The sequence below is a fragment of the Triticum urartu genome, chromosome 5 (assembly GCF_003073215.2).
Source record: "Triticum urartu cultivar G1812 chromosome 5, Tu2.1, whole genome shotgun sequence".
NCBI classification, from domain to species: domain Eukaryota; kingdom Viridiplantae; phylum Streptophyta; class Magnoliopsida; order Poales; family Poaceae; genus Triticum; species Triticum urartu.
In genome coordinates this window covers 579170314-579187997 of record NC_053026.1, presented here as the reverse complement: position 1 = coordinate 579187997, position 17684 = coordinate 579170314, and positions in this window count along the sequence as shown.

Here is a 17684-nt window from a genome sequence, read left to right as displayed (position 1 = left end):
ACCAGCTTTGAGCATGAACATTGTATCAGGATCTCGTTTAATTCGAGATGGCTACTCATTTAAATCCGAGAATAATGGTTGTTCTATTTATATGAGAGATATGTTTTATGGTCACGCTCCTATGGTGAATGGTTTATTCTTAGTGAATCTCAAGCGTAATGCTACACATATTCATAGTGTGAATACCAAAAGATGTAAGGTTGATAATGATAGTCCCACATACTTGTGGCACTGCCGCCTTGGTCACATAGGTGTCAAACGCATGAAGAAGCTCCATGCAGATGGACTTTTAGAGTCTCTTGATTACGAATCATTTGACACGTGCGAACCATGCCTCATGGGTAAGATGACCAAGACTCCGTTCTCAGGAACAATGGAGCGAGCAACCAACCTATTGGAAATCATACATACTGATGTGTGCGGTCCAATGAGTGTTGAGGCTCGTGGTGGCTATCGTTATGTTCTCACCCTCACTGATGACTTGAGTACATATGGGTATGTCTACTTAATGAAACACAAGTCTGAAACCTTTGAAAAGTTCAAGGAATTTCAGAGTGAGGTTGAAAATCAACGTGACAGAAAAATCAAGTTTTTGCGATCAGATCCTGGAGGAGAATACTTGAGTCACGAATTTGGCACACACTTAAGAAAATGTGGAATAGTTTCACAACTCACACCGCCTGGAACACCTCAGCGTAATGGTGTGTCCGAACATCGTAATCGCACTCTATTGGATATGGTGCGATCTATGATGTCTCTTACCGATTTACCGCTGTCATTTTGGGGCTATGCTTTAGAGACTGCCGCATTCACTTTAAATAGGGCTCCGTCGAAATCCGTTGAGACGACACCGTATGAATTATGGTTTGGGAAGAAGCCTAAGCTGTCGTTTCTAAAAGTTTGGGGATGCAATGCTTATGTCAAGAAACTTCAACCTGAAAAGCTCGAACCCAAGTCAGAAAAATGCGTCTTCATAGGATACCCTAAAGAAACTATTGGGTATACCTTCTACCTCAGATCCGAAGGCAAGATCTTTGTTGCCAAGAATGGATCCTTTCTAGAGAAAGAGTTTCTCTCGAAAGAAGTAAGTGGGAGGAAAGTAGAGCTTGATGAAGTACTGCCTCTTGAAGCAGAGAGTAGCGTAGCTCAGGAAAATGTTCCTGTGGTGCCTGCACCAATTAGAGAGGAAGTTAATGATGATGATAAAGATATTTCTGTTCAAGCTCCTACTAAACTTCGAAGGTCCACAAGGACACGTTCCGCACCAGAGTGGTACGGCAACCCTGTCTTGGAAATCATGTTGTTAGACAACAGTGAACCTTCGAACTATGAAGAAGCGATGGCGGGCCCGGATTCTGACAAATGGCTGGAAGCCATGAAATCCGAGATAGGATCCATGTATGAAAATGAAGTATGGACTTTGACTGACTTGCCCGTTGACCGGCGAGCCATAGAAAATAAATGGATCTTTAGGAAGAAGACAGACGCGGATGGTAATGTGACCATCTATAAAGCTAGGCTTGTCGCTAAGGGTTATCGACAAGTTCAAGGGGTTGACTACGATGAGACATTCTCTCCCGTGGCAAAGCTGAAGTCCGTCCGAATCATGTTAGCAATTGCCGCATACTATGATTATGAGATATGGTAAATGGACGTCAAAACGGCATTCCTTAACGGTTATCTTAAGGAAGAACTGTATATGATGCAGCTAGAAGGTTTTGTCGATCCTAAGAATGCTGACAAGGTGTGCAAGCTCCAACGCTCGATTTATGGGCTGGTGCAAGCATCTCGGAGTTGGAACATTCGCTTTGATGAGATGATCAAAGCGTTTGGATTTATGCAGACTTATGGAGAAGCCTGCGTTTTCAAGAAAGTGAGTGGGAGCTCTGTAGCATTTCTCATATTATATGTGGATGACATACTTTTGATGGGAAATGATATAGAATTTTTGGACAGCATTAAGGCCTACTTGAACAAGTGTTTTTCAATGAAGGACCTTGGAGAAGCTGCTTATATATTAGGCATCAAGATTTATAGAGATAGATCGAGACGCCTCATTGGTCTTTCACAAAGCACATACCTTGACAAGATATTGAAGAAGTTCAAAATGGATCAGTCAAAGAAGGGATTCTTGCCTGTATTGCAAGCTACGAGATTGAGCACGGCTCAATGCCCGACCATGGCAGAAGATAGAGAAAAGATGAGTGTCGTCCCCTATGCCTCGGCCATAGGGTCTATCATGTATGCTATGCTGTGTACCAGACCCGATGTAAACCTTGCCGTAAGTTTGGTAGGTAGGTACCAAAGTAATCCCGGCAAGGAACATTGGACAGCGGTCAAGAATATCCTGAAGTACCTGAAAAGGACTAAGGAAATGTTTCTCGTTTATGGAGGTGACGAAGAGCTCGTCGTAAAGGGTTACGTCGATGCTAGCTTCGACACAGATCTGGATGACTCTAAGTCACAAACCGGATACGTGTATATTTTGAATGGTGGGGCAGTAAGCTGGTGCAGTTGCAAGAAAAGCGTTGTGGCGGGATCTACATGTGAAGCGGAGTACATGGCAGCCTGAGAGGCAGCACAAGAAGCAGTCTGGGTGAAGGAGATCATTACCGACCTAGGAGTCATACCCAATGCGTCGGGCCCCATGACTCTCTTCTGTGACAACACTGGAGCTATTGCCCTTGCCAAGGAGCCCAGGTTTCACAGGAAGACCAGGCATATCAAGCGTCGCTTCAACTCCATTCGTGAAAGTGTTCAAAATGGAGACATAGAGATTTGTAAAGTACATACGGACCTGAATGTAGCAGATCCGTCGACTAAACCTCTCCCTAGAGCAAAACATGATCAACACCAGAACTGCATGGGTGTTCGATTCATCACAATGTAACTAGAATATTGACTCTAGTGCAAGTGGGAGACTATTGGAAATATGCCCTAGAGGCAATAATAAAATGGTTATTATTATATTTCTTTGTTCATGATAATTGTCTATTGTTCATGCTATAATTGTGTTATCCGGAAATCGTAATACATGTGTGAATACATAGACCACAACATGTCCCTAGTGAGCCTCTAGTTGACTAGCTCATTGATCAACAGATAGTCATGGTTTCCTGGCTATGGACATGGGGATGTCATTGATAACGGGATCACATCATTAGGAGAATGATGTGATGGACAAGACCCAATCCTAAACATAGCTCAAAGATCATATAGTTCGTTTGCTAGAGTTTTTCCAATGTCAAGTATCTTTTCCTTAGACCATGAGATCGTGTAACTCCCGGATACCGTAGGAGTGCTTTGGGTGTACCAAACGTCACAACGTAACTGGGTGACTATAAAGGTATACTGCGGGTATCTCCGAAAGTGTCTGTTGGGTTTACACGGATCAAGACTAGGATTTGTCACTCCGTATGACGGAGAGGTATCTCTAGGCCCACTCGGTAATGCATCATCACAATGGGCTCAAAGTGACCAAGTGTCTGGTCACGGGATCATGCATTACCTTTACGAGTAAAGTGACTTGCCGGTAACGAGATTGAACGAGGTATTGGGATACCGACGATCGAATCTCGGGCAAGTAACATACCGATTGACAAAGGGAATTGTATACGGGGTTGCTTGAATCCTCGACATCGTGGTTCATCCGATGAGATCATCGAGGAGCATGTGGGAGACAACATGGGATCCAGATCCCGCTGTTGGTTATTGACCGGAGAGCCATCTCGGTCATGTCTACATGTCTCCCGAACCCGTAGGGTCTACACACTTAAGGTTCGGTGACGCTAGGGTTGTAGAGATATGAATATGCAGTAACCCGAAAGTTGTTCGGAGTCCCGGATGAGATCCTGTACGTCACGAGGAGTTCCAGAATGGTCCGGAGGTGAAGAATTATATATAGGAAGTGCAGTTTCGGCCATCGGGAGAGTTTCGGGGGTCACCGGTATTGTACCGGGACCACCGAAAGGGTCCCGGGGGTCCACCGGGTGGGTGGGGCCACCTATCCCGGAGGGCCCCATGGGCTGAAGTGGGAGGGGAACCAGCCCCTAGTGGGCTGGTGCGCCCCCTTGGGCCTCCCCTGCGCCTAGGGTTAGAAACCCTAGGGGTGGGGGGCGCCACCCTTGCCTTGGGGGGCAAGGCACCCCCTTGGCCGCCGCCCCCCTAGGAGATTGGATCTCCTAGGGCCGGCGCCCCCCCTAGGCACCCTATATATAGTGGGGGGAGGGAGGGCTGCGCACCCAAGCCCCTGGCCTCTCCCTCTCCCTCCCGTGACACTCCTCCGTCTCCCAGCGCTTGGCGAAGCCCTGCCGAGATCACCGTTGCTTCCACCACCACGCCGTCGTGCTGCTGGATCTTCATCAACCTCTCCTTCCCCCTTGCTGGATCAAGTTGGAGGAGACGTCTTCCCAACCGTACGTGTGTTGAACGCGGAGGTGTGTCCGTTCGGCACTTGGTCATCGGTGATTTGAATCACGTCGAGTACGACTCCATCAACCCCGTTCTCTTGAACGCTTCCGCTCGCGATCTACAAGGGTATGTAGATGCACTCCTCTTCCCTCGTTGCTAGATGACTCCATAGATTGATCTTGGTGATGCGTAGAAAATTTTAAAATTTCTGTTATGTTCCCCAACATCATGAACTCCCCTGATTTGGGGTTGAACTAGGGATTTCAAACGTCTTGGTGCGTTCGGGCCTAAATAGGCGTCCAAATTGGAGTCCTAAGAGTCTTTGGACCATCTGTTAATCGTTTGTAGGACTAATGTTGGTTCTCAAGTTTACCTCGGGACATTTGTCTCTCGGTGATATATTACGAAAATGATTGACCCCCATTTCAAAAAGGAAAAAAGGTATCGGTTATATGAAGACTCTTAAGGTTTTATGGCTTTATTCAAGTCGTAGGAAAACCACACTATTGATAGGGGTTGAGGGAGTTCAAGAAAGCCTGAGGATCATGGAAACTCATACACTAAGCCATCCCATGTGCCTAAGGATTTTTTGGGTCAAAATCCTAACCAAGTGCCACTATTGTTGTGACCTGTGGGCCCCGAGGTCTAGGGACCGGGTGTCGTGGATCTAAGACTGACAGTAGAATGGGGGGTAGGTTTGAGGAGGCAAGATCCTAGCTATGGAGTAGTTGTACACACGAGTTTTATGAGTTCAGGCCCTTCTCGGAGGAAGTAACAGCCCTACGTCTCGGTGCCCTGAGGCGGTCGACTGGATTATATGTGTGTGCGTGTTTACAAAAGTGCGAACCCTTGTCCCAGAGGAGGGAGGCGACTTATATAGAGTGCGCCAGGACCCCAGCTCTCCTCCGTTACACAGAGTTCAATGCTCATAAAGGAAAGATGTTACTGGTAATGTCTACAGTAAATGTCATAAATGCTCATAATGCTATGGTTTATGTCTTAACCATTGCAGAGTGGAGGGTTCCTCATCTTCTGGTGGTCGAGTGTCTTCAAGGTGGTCGAGTGAGCGCATCTCCATGGTCGAGTGGATGATGATTTCTCTTCGACTGCTTCTGATTCTTTGTAAAGATGTCCTTGGGGCGGGTATGCTGGACAGGTCCATGACCCTACCCTAGGTACATAGCTTCATCACCGGGTCCTCGAGTAAAGGCACTCTAGATTCTTTGGGTCCCTGGGCCATCTGACCCTGTGTCCCCAGGCCCCTTCCTCCACATGACTATCTCTCAAGAAGGGTCAGGTCCTCGGGTTCTTTGACCTTGATGAGTGATATTTTTACACTCATTCACTTTTTGTTTAAACCGATATATTTCATTAATACCTAGATATTCGCTACAATATTGCTACTAATGACTAATGAATGTGAAGGATTCCACAAATCCTCTCTTTGATGTGTTTCAAGAGGAAATGGGCCAGAAAGGGAAGAAATCACGTGTGAACATGGAAATGAGTGGAAATGGAGATATAATAAATCATCAGGAGGTGCACCAGCAAAAACAACACAAAAGACGGTGTTCTATATGACCGTGAGCCTCTGTATGAGCGCGGTCATATGGCATGAATTCTGAGGCGCCTCGTCCACCTGAACAACTTTTATAAAGGGGACCACGTCAAAATGTCAACAAAGAAGCGCCGAGCGAAACAAGAACAGAACCATCATCATCCCATCTCATCAACCATAGCCGCCACCATTCTCCATCTCCATAGCCGCCAACACCACCATAGCCCATCTCCCTCTAGATCATACTTGTAATCGTGCATCGTACATGGCAACCATTGTAAGACATATTTGCAATCCATCAATCTTCAAGATGTGTTTCTCAGTGTTCTCTTCTTGCGATCTGATCTCCATGTGTGAGTAGTTCGATAAGGTATGGGATGAGGCATAGGCCTTGCAATTTGTTGTATTTGTTGTGGGGATCAATGGAAGAACATTGAATTAACATCACGTATGTGTGAAATAAAATTGTTCTGCAGATGTCTCTTGTCTTGTCCGCGGTCTTCATCCCTGCAGGTACCCAGGATCATGGAGATCGAGCAACGGTGATGCCAAGTGCAAGGAGAATGTGAAATCTTATTCTAAACACCAGTGACTAAGGGTTTAGTATGGTAACATAGATCTAATTCTTGGGGATTCATGAGGTGTAGTCATTAAACTCCCAAAGCTCTTGTTTGATTATTATAATCTTAATTATCGAGGCAACCCCGTGCGATGGATAGGGCCTGTGGTAGGACAACTGATTCTTGACGCAGGACTTGTGCTGGTCAAGATGTTATTTGGACATATCCCCCACTTCGGTTCATAGCAAGCACATCTAGACGAGTGACTTCCAACACATAAATTAAGATCATGTCTAGTCCCAACACAAATACATGGTTGTAAGCATTAAGACCTCATACCCGTACCTCTTTTTATTGTAAGTGTTTGAATCACTATTTGCTTGATTGATCCGATCAAAAGCTAGAATTAATTCTTTGACGAAAGCTTGCTAGAGACCATCGCTTCATGGAGCCTTCCTCTAGTGGGTTCGATGACCCGGGGTCACCTCTGGGGAAACAGGTGCGGGATACTTTTTGTTCCTTTACTGGATCACTAAAAGGAGGTATCAAGCCCTTTTTGGCACCATTACCGGGGAGGAGTTTAGTCTTTGTGTTTGGAGTTTTTGTTAAAGTTTAGTTCCAGTTTTTATTTTTAATTTTTGTTCTAGTTTAAGTTTTATTTCTTGTCGCAAGTCTTGTTAGTTGAAAAATCCAAAAAGATTATCATGGCTCGTAATCTTGGAAGTTTTGCTACTTCGAGCAACGACTTTATGCATGAATCCAAAGCACAACCTGAGGTTGCAGCTGCTGAATATGAGGTCAAACCGAACTTAGTTTCCATGGTTCAACATGACCAATTTGGAGGCTCTACTTCTAAAGATGCCAGTATGCACTTGCATAATTTTACTGAATTGTGTAACGTGACACACATTAGAGATTGTGACCCTTACGCTTTGAAGTTGCATCTATTTCCTTTCTCTCTAAGAGAAAAAGCAAAAGAATGGCTTCTAGCTTTACCTAGAGGAAATATAACTTCTTGGGCTGATTGTTGCAGCATATTTTTATCTAAATTTTGTCCACCTACAAAATTTATGCAACTACATTATATGATTATAGGTTTCAAATAGGAAGAATGTGAGGCACTAGAGCTTGCGTGGGATAGAACGAAAGAAGCCATAAGGAACTCTCCTAATCATGGAATGGAGGAATGGTTAATCCTTCATATATTTTATAATGGTTTAAATCACATGTCAAAAACTATGGTTGATACGGCTGTGATGACCTACAGGTATAGGGGATCAATCGTAGTCCTTTCGATAAGTGAGAGTGTCAAACCCAACGAGGAGCAGAAGGAAATGACAAGTAGTTTTCAGCAAGGTATTCTCTGCAAGCACTGAAATTATAAGTAACGAGTAGTTTGATAGCAAGATAATTTGTAATGAGCAAGTAATGGTAACGGTAAAAAAAGTGCAACAAGGTAGTGCTACCTCTTGAGCTTGCGTTGGATTTCCCCGAAGAGGAAAGGATGATGCAGCAGAGTAGCGTAAGTATTTCCCTCAGTTTTTGAGAACCAAGGTATCAATCCAGTAGGAGGCCACGCTCAAGTCCCTCGTACCTGCACAAAACGATAGCTACTTGCAACCAACGCGATTAGGGGTTGTCAATCCCTTCATGGTCACTTACGAGAATGAGATCTGATAGATATAATATTTTTGGTATTTTTGGTATAGAGATGCAAAGTGAAAAGTAAAAGGCAAAGTAAAAAGCAATACAAGATTAAAGTGATGGAGATTGATATGATGAGAATAGACCCGGGGGCCATAGGTTTCACTAGTGGCTTCTCTCAAGAGCATAAATATTCTACGGTGGGTGAACAAATTACTGTTGAGCAATTGACAGAATTGAGCATAGTTATGAGAATATCTAGGTATGATCATGTATATAGGCATCACGTCCGTGACAAGTAGACCAAAACGATTCTGCATCTACTACTATTACTCCACTCATCGACCGCTATCCAGCATGCATCTAGAGTATTAAGTTAAAAACAGAGTAACACTTTAAGCAAGATGACATGATGTAGAGAGATAAATTCATGCAATATGAAATAAACCCCATCTTGTTATCCTCGATGGCAACGATGCAATACGTGCCTTGCTGCCCCTTCTGTCACTGGGAAAGGACACCGCAAGATCGAACCCAAAGCTAAGCACTTCTCCCATGGCAAGAACTACCAATCTAGTTGGCCAAACCAAACGGGTTCAAAGAGACTTGCAAAGATAACCAATCATATATAAAAGAATTCAGAGAAGATTCAAATATTATTCATAGATAGACTTGATCATAAACCCACAATTCATCGGTCTCAACAAACACACCGCAAAAAGAAGATTACATCGAATAGATCTCCACAAGAGAGGGGGAGAACTTTGTATTGAGATCAAAAAAGAGAGAAGAAGCCATCTAGCTACTAACTATGGACCCGAAGGTCCGAGGTAAACTACTCACACTTCATCGGAGAGGCTATGATGATGTAGAAGCCCTTCGTGATGACGGCCCTCTCCGGCAGAGCTCTGGAACAGGCCCCAAGATGGGATCTCGTGGATACAGAAAGTTGCGGCGGTGGAATTAGGTTTTTGGCTCCTGTTCTGATCGTTTGGGGGTACGTAGGTATATATAGGAGGAAGGAGTACGTTGATGGAGCACCGAGGGGCCCACGAGGCAGGGGGCGCGCCCTAGGGGGGGGGCGCCCCCCACCCTCGTGATCGCCTCTCTGATGCCTTGGCATAGGGTCCAAGTCTCCTGGATCACGTTCGGTGAGAAAATCACGTTCCCGAAGGTTTCATTCCGTTTGGACTCCGTTTGATATTCCGTTTCTTTGAAACACTGAAATAGGCAAAAAACAGCAATTCTGGGATGGGCCTCCGGTTAATAGGTTAGTCCCAAAAATAATATAAAAGTGGAATAAAGCCCAATATAGTCCAAACAGTAGATAATATAACATGGAGCAATCAAAAATTATAGATACGTTGGAGACGTATCAGGTAGCACAATCCTTTTGAGGCAAAGGATAGGCCAAAAGGGTCTCTTATGATAAACAAAGTGTTCTTGAGGGTACACGATAATTTCATCTAGTCACTTTCATCATGTTGGTTTGATTTGTGTTCGCTACTTTGATAATTTGATATGTGGGTGGACCGGTGCTTAGATGCTGTTCTTACTTGAACTAACCTCCTACTTATGATTAACCCCCTCGCAAGCATCCGCAACTACGAAAGAAGTATTAAGATAAAATCTAACCATAGCATTAAACTTTTGGATCCAAATCAGCCCCTTACGAAGTGGCGCATAAACTAGGGTTTAAGCTTCTGTCACTCTCGCAACCCATCATCTAATAACTACTCCACAATGCATTCCCTTAGGCCCAAATATGGTGAAGTGCCATGTAGTCGACGTTCACATGTGATACTTCTCCATCGTATCTACTTTTCCAAACTCTTTTGCCCTTGATTTGAGTGGAACTAACCCGGACTAACGCTGTTTTCAGCAGAATTGCCTTGGTGTTATTTTTGTGCAGAAATAAAAGTTCTCGGAATGACCTGAAACTTCATGGAGAATATTTTTGGAATGAATAAAAAATATTGGCGAAAGAATCAACCGGAGGGGACCCATCATCTGCCCACAAGGGTGGGCGGCGCCCCCCTAGGGCACGCCCCCTTCTTTGTGGGTCCCCTAGACCTCCACCGACCTCAACTCCAACTCCATATATTCATGTTTGGGGAGAAAAAAATCATAGAGAAGGATTCATCGCGTTTTACAATACGGAGCCGCTGTCACCCCTGTTCTTCATTGGGAGGGCAGATCTGGAGTCCGTTCGGGGCTCCGGAGAGGGGAAATCGTCGCCATCATCATCACCAACCTTCCTCCATCACCAATTTCATGATGCTCACCGCCGTGCGTGAGTAATTCCATCATAGGCTTGCTGGACGGTGATGGGTTGGATGAGATTTATCATGTAATCGCATTAGTTTTGTTAGGGTTTGATCCCTAGTATCCACTATGTTTTGAGATTGATGTTGCTATGACTTTGCTATGCTTAATGCTCGTCACTAGGCCCCGAATGCCATGATTTCAGATCTGAACCTATTATTTTTCATGAATATATTTGTGTTCTTGATCCGATCTTGCAAGTTGTAGACACCTATTACGAGTTATGATCCGCATACCCCAAGGTGACAATAATTAGGATTATTTCCGGTGATTACCGTAGTTTGAGGAATTCATGTATTCACTAATTGCTACTACTTTATTCCAATTCTCTATTAAAAGGAGGCCTTAATATCCGTTAGTTTCCATTAGGACCCCGCTGCCATGGGAGGGTAGGACAAAAGATGTCATGCAAGTTCTTTTCCATAAGCACGTATGACTATATACAGAATACATGCCTACATTATATTGATGAATTGGAGCTAGTTCTGTGTCACCCTAGGTTTTAACTGTTGCATGATGAATGCCATCTGACATAATTATCCATCACTGATCCATTACCTACGAGTTCATTTCATATTGATTTTTGCTAAGTTACTTTTCCGTTGCCACTGTTACAATTGCTACAAAACTACTACTGTTACTTTTGCCACCGTTACCGTTACTTCCATATTATTTTGCTACTAAATACTTTGCTGCAGATATTAAGTCTTTCAGGTGTGGTTGAATTGACAACTCAGCTACTAATACTTGAGAATATTCTTTGGCTCCCCTTGTGTCGAATCAATAAATTTGGGTTGAATACTCTACCCTCGAAAACGGTTGCAATCCCCTATACTTGTGGGTTATCAACATGACACCACTAAGGGAATCACAACATACATACCATCAAAATATCGAACGGATATCAAATTCACATGATTACTTGCAACAAGATTTCTCCCGTGACCTCAAGAACAAAAGTAACTACTCACAAATGATAATCATGCTCAAGATCTGAGGGGTATTAAATAACATAATGGATCTGAACATATAATCTTCCACCAAATAAACCATATAGTAATCAACTACAAGATGTAATCAACACTACTAGTCACCCACAAGCACCAATCTAAGGTTCCGGTACAAAGATTGAACACAAGAGATGAACTAGGGTTTGAGAGGAGATGGTGTTGTTGAAGATGTTGATGGAGATTGCCCTCCCCAAGATGGAAGAGTTGTTGGTGATGATGATGATTTCTCCCTCTGGGAGGGAAGTTCCCCCGGCGGAATCGCTCCATCGGAGGGCAAAAGTGCTCCTGCCCAAGTTCCACCTCGAGACGGCGGCGCTTCATCTCGAAAGTCCTCTGCTCAATTTTTCTAGGTCAAAATGACTTATATACCAGAAGAGGGGCACCGGAGGTGGGACGAGGAGGGAACAACCCACCAAGGCGCGCCTGGGATCCCTAGCGCGCCCAGGTGGGTTGTGCCCACCTGGTGGGCCCCCGCTGGTAGTTATTTGCTCCAATAATTCTTATGTATTTCATAAAAATTCTTTGTGAAGTTTCAGCTCATTTGGAGTTGTGCGAATAGGTAGCCTGACATAGCTTTTCCAGGTCCAGAATTCCAGCTATCGGTATTCTCCCTCCTTGTGTGAACCTTGCATATTATGAGATAAAAGGCATTAGAATTACTCCAAAAAGCATTATTATCCATAAAACATTATAAATAACAGTAGTTAAACATGATGCAAAATGGACGTATCAACTCCCCAAGCTTAGACCACACTTGTCCTCAAGTGAAGACCGAAATCGAAAACATGTCCACATGCTTAGAGAGAGAGAGAGAGGTGTCGATAAAAACAAAATATGGACATATAAGCATCATGTATATTATTATAACATCAATAAACTTTAACATAAAACTTTATCATAGAACTTGTTTCATAAGCTTCTCATGAACAAGTAATAATTCATCACAACATCAAAGTATAAAGCATAAACTCTACTGGAAACCGACAAACTATGTTCTCAGTCAAGTTTGCAATTACAATTCATCATTGATAACCCACAAGTATAGGGGATCGCAACCGTTTTTGAGGGTAGAGTATTCAACCCAAATTTATTGATTCAACACAAGGGGAGCCAAAGAATATTCTCAAGTATTAGCAGCTGAGTTGTCAATTCAACCACACCTGAAAACTTAATATCTGCAACAAAGTATTTAGCAAATTAATATGATAGTAGTGGTAACGGTGGTAAAAGGTAACGGTAGCAAAAGTAACATTTTGGTGTTTTATAATGATTGTAGCAATAGCAACGGAAAAGTAAATAAGCGAAGAACAATATATGGAAAGCTCGTAGGCAATGGATCGGTGATAGAGAATTATGCCGGATGCGGTTCATCCTGTAACAGTCATAACCTAGGGTGACACAGAACTAGCTCCAGTTCATCAATGTAATGTAGGCATGTATTCCGAATATAGTCATACGTGCTTATGGAAAAGAACTTGCATGGCATCTTTTGTCCTACCCTCCCGTGGCAGCGGGGTCCTATTGGAAACTAAGGGATATTAAGGCCTCCTTTTAATAGAGTACCGGACCTAAGCATTAACACATAGTGAATACATGAACTCCTCAAACTACGGTCTTCACCGGGAGTGGTCCCGATTATTGTCACTTCGGGGTTGCTGGATCATAACACATAGTAGGTGACTATAGACTTGCAAGATAGGATTAAGAACTCTCATATATTGATGAAAACATAATAGGTTCAGATCTAAAATCATGGCATTCGGGCCCTAGTGACAAGCATTAAGCATAGCAAAGTCATAGCAACATCAATCTCAGAACACAGTGGATACTAGGGATCAAACCCTAACAAAACTAACTCGATTACATGATAAATCTCATCCAACCCATCACTGTCCAGCAAGCCTATGATGGAATTACTCACGCACGGCGGTGAGCATCATGAAATTGGTGATGGAGGAAGGTTGGTGATGATGATGGCGACGATTTCCCCTCTCCGGAGCCCCGAACGGACTCCAGATCTGCCCTCCCAATGAAGAACAGGGGTGACAGCGGCTCCGTATTGTAAAACGCGATGAATCCTTCTCTATGATTTTTTTCTCCCCAAACATGAATATATGGAGTTGGAGTTGAGGTCGGTGGAGGTCTAGGGGACCCACAAAGAAGGGGGCGTGCCAGTGGATACTAGGGATCAAACCCTAACAAAACTAACTCGATTACATGATAAATCTCATCCAACCCATCACTGTCCAGCAAGCCTACGATGGAATTACTCACGCACGGCGGTGAGCATCATGAAATTGGTGATGGAGGAAGGTTGATGATGACGATGGCGACGGATTCCCCTCTCCGGAGCCCCGAACAAACTCCAGATCAGCCCTCTCGAGAGAGTTTAGGGCTTGGCGGTAGCTCCGTATCGTAAAACATGATGAATCCTTCTCCCCGGTTTTTTTCTCCCCAAAAGTGAATATATGGAGTCAGGGTTGAGGTCGGTGGAGCGTCAGGGGGCCCATGAGGCAGGGGGCGCGCTCCCACCCTCATGGACAGGTGGAGGCCCCCTGACGTGGATCTTCCTTCCAGTATTTTTTATATATTCCAAAATAATTCTCCGTTGTTTTTTAGGTCATTCCGAGAACTTTTATTTTTGCACAAAAATAACACCATGGAAATTCTGCTGAAAACAGCGTCAGTCCAGGTTAGTTCCATTCAAATCATGCAAGTTAGAGTCCAAAACAAGGGCAAAAATGTTTGGAAAAGTAGATACGAGGAGATGTATCAATCATCTTTTCATGAAGGGTCACGTATCGGAGCCTTTGGGCAAGTCCACATACTCAACCATCATATAGTCTTCTATGACTGCTAACACTCACCGCATACACATGAGCAAAAAGTTTCAACCAGACACATAGAAAGATAGGGGCTTATAGTTTTGCCACCAAACATATTCACCTCAAGGGTGATGTCAACAATAATAACTCATGCTACCATATCCAACTCGATACATGTGCCTAGATCTTTCCTCACCACATGGTGCTTGCCAAAAGAAAAAATGAAAAGGAATAGAGAGAAAAACTTTGACTATTGCATAAAAGTAAATACATAAAGGTAAAAGATAGGCCCTCAGAGGAAAGCAGATGTTGCCATGCGCTTTTTGTTTGTATGCTCAATCTCTTAGTGCAAAAGAACGTCACGTTATATTGCCCCTTATGATAGCAACCTTTATTACGCAGTATGTCGCTTTTATTCTTTGCCATCACAAGTTCGTACAACGCTCAATTTTCTCTTACGCTAAATGATCCAACACTTTTAGAAGCAATTTTTATTGCCTTATTGCACCGATGACAACTTACTTGAAGGATCTTACTCAATCCATAGGTAGGTATGATGGACTCTCAAAACAAGATTTGGGTTTAAGGATTTTTGGATGCCCAAGTAGTATCTCTACTTAGTGCGAAATTTTTGTCTAGAGAAGATGGGGTAAAACACCACGTGTTAAAGGATCTATGACAATATAAATTTTATGTGAATATGAACAAACATAAATCATTATGTTGTCTTCCTTGTCCAACATCAACAATTTTGGCATATAATATTTTGATGGGGGCTCACAATCACAAAAGATGTCTAGGATAGTGTATTTGCATGTGAATCTTCTCATCCCTTATTAATTCTTTCATGAATTGCATCATTGACCAACGCTATGTTTGTAAATCTCCAATAAAATTTTCTACTTAGACTCTTCCTTATGTGATGTCACTACTTACCATAAGATTAGCATATGATATTTTTCATGTATTTCCTTTCTTTTAATTAAACATGAAAGTAAAGAGAACAAAACTTCAAACTAAACTTTATTATATATCTCGCACACAATTACAAGGATACATCACTAAGCAAACACTCAAAAAGAAAGGATCGAACTAAACTTTTATTCAACTAAAGTAAGAGATAACTGAGGATCGAACTAAGATAAATAAAGGCAAAAGATAATGGAGGTGATACGATACCGGGACACCTCCCCCAAGCTTGGCACAAGCCAAGGGGAGTGCCCATACCCGATACTCAATTTTCCTTTGGTGATGAAGAAGGAGGTGGTGGTGATGAAGTAGAGGGTTCATCCTTCTTTTTCTCTAGCTTGCGTCTGAGGGTGAAATTATCCATCCTCGACTCGTCATTATCTATCTCAAGCTTTATTATCCTTTTGCATAATGCCTCTTTGCTTTCTTGCTTGAACGAGGAGGGACTGGTTCATCTTCATCTTCCTCATCGGTGTACCATATATAGGGATAGGTATCCTTGAAGATATTTTTATCTAGAGGCCGATAAGAAACTGGGGAATCCAGATACGTCTCCAACATATCTATAATTTTTGATGGTTCCATTCTATTATATTATCTGTTTTGGATGTTTTATATGCATTTATATGCTATTTTATATTATTTTTGGGACAAACCAGTTAACCTAGAGCCCAGTGCCAGTTCCTTTTTTCCCTGTTTTTGAGTTTCGCAGAAAAGGAATACCAAACGGAGTCCAAATGGAATAAAACCTTCGCGATGATTTTTCTTGGACCAGAAGACTTGGAGATGAAGTCGGAGGAGCCACGAGGCGACCATAAGGACAGGGGCACGCCCAGGGGGTAGGGCGCGCCCCCACCCTTGTGGGCCCCTCGTGCACCTCCTGACCTAATTCTTTCGCCTATTGATACGTCTCCAACATATCTATAATTTTTTATTGTTCCATGCTATTATATTATCTATTTTGGATGTTTTATATGCATTAATATCAATGTTTTAAATAGCGGGCTTTGGCATATAGCGGCGACCCTTAAAATCATCTATAGCTGGGCTATAGAGGGCTATAGCGGCAAATTGTACAAGAAATCATTTAGCGACAACATGCTCAAACAGCTATAGCGGAGCTATAGCGTGGCTATAGTCGGCTATTTAAAATTATGATTAATATGCTATTTTATATGATTTTTGGGACTAACCTATTAATCTAGAGCCTAGTGCCACTTTATGTTTTTTCCTTGTTTTAGAGTCTCGCATAAAAGGAATACCGAACGGAGTCCAAACGGAATAAAACTTTCGCGATGATTTTTCTTGGACCAGAAGACACCTAGGAGACTTGGAGTGCAAGTCAGAAGAGCCACGAGGCGGCCACAAGGGTGGAGGGCGCGCCCCCAACCTTGTGGGCCCCTCGGTGGCCTCCTGACCTAGATCTTCCTCCTATATATATACTCTTATACCCTGAAAACTTCCAGGGGAGCCACGAAACCACTTTTCCACCACCGCAACCTTCTGTACCCGTGAGATGCCATCTTGGGGCCTTTTCTGGCATCCTGACGGAGGGGGATTCGATCACGGAGGGCTTCTAGATCAACACCATTGCCTCTTCGATGAAGCATGAGTAGTTTACCACAGACCTATGGGTCCATAGCTAGTAGCTAGATGGATTTTTCTCTCTCTCTTTGATTCTCAATAACATGTTCTCCTCGATGTTCTTGGGGATCTATTCGATGTAATACTCTTTTGTGGTGTGTTTGCCGAGATCCGATGAATTGTGGATTTATGAGATTATCTACGAATATTATTTGAATCTCCTCTAAATTCTTTTATGCATGATTTGATATCTTTGCAAGTCTCTTCGAACTATCGATTTGGTTTGGCCAACTAGATTGTTTTTTCTTGCAATGGGAGGAGTGCTTAGCTTTGGGTTTAATCTTGCGGTGCTCGATCCTAGTAAAAGAAGGGGAACCGACACATATTGTATTGTTGCCATCGAGGATAAAAAGATGGGGTTTTCATCATATTTTTTGAGTTAATTCGTCTACAACATGTCATCTTGCTTAAGGCGCTCCGTTCTTATGAACTAATACTCTAGATGCATGCTGGATAGCGGTCGATGTGTGGAGTAATAGTAGTAGATGAGGAATCGTTTCGGCCTACTTGACATAGACGTGGTGCCTATGTTCATGATCATTGCCTTAGATATCTTCATAACTTTGCACTTTTCTATCAATTGATCGGCGGTAATTTGTTCACCCACTATAATAATTCCTTTCTTGAGAGAAGCCTCTACTGAAACCTATGGCCCCTAGGTCTATTTTCCATCATATAAGTTTTCGATCTACAATTCTAGTTTCCTATTTACTTTCTTTTGCAATCTTTTACTTTCCGT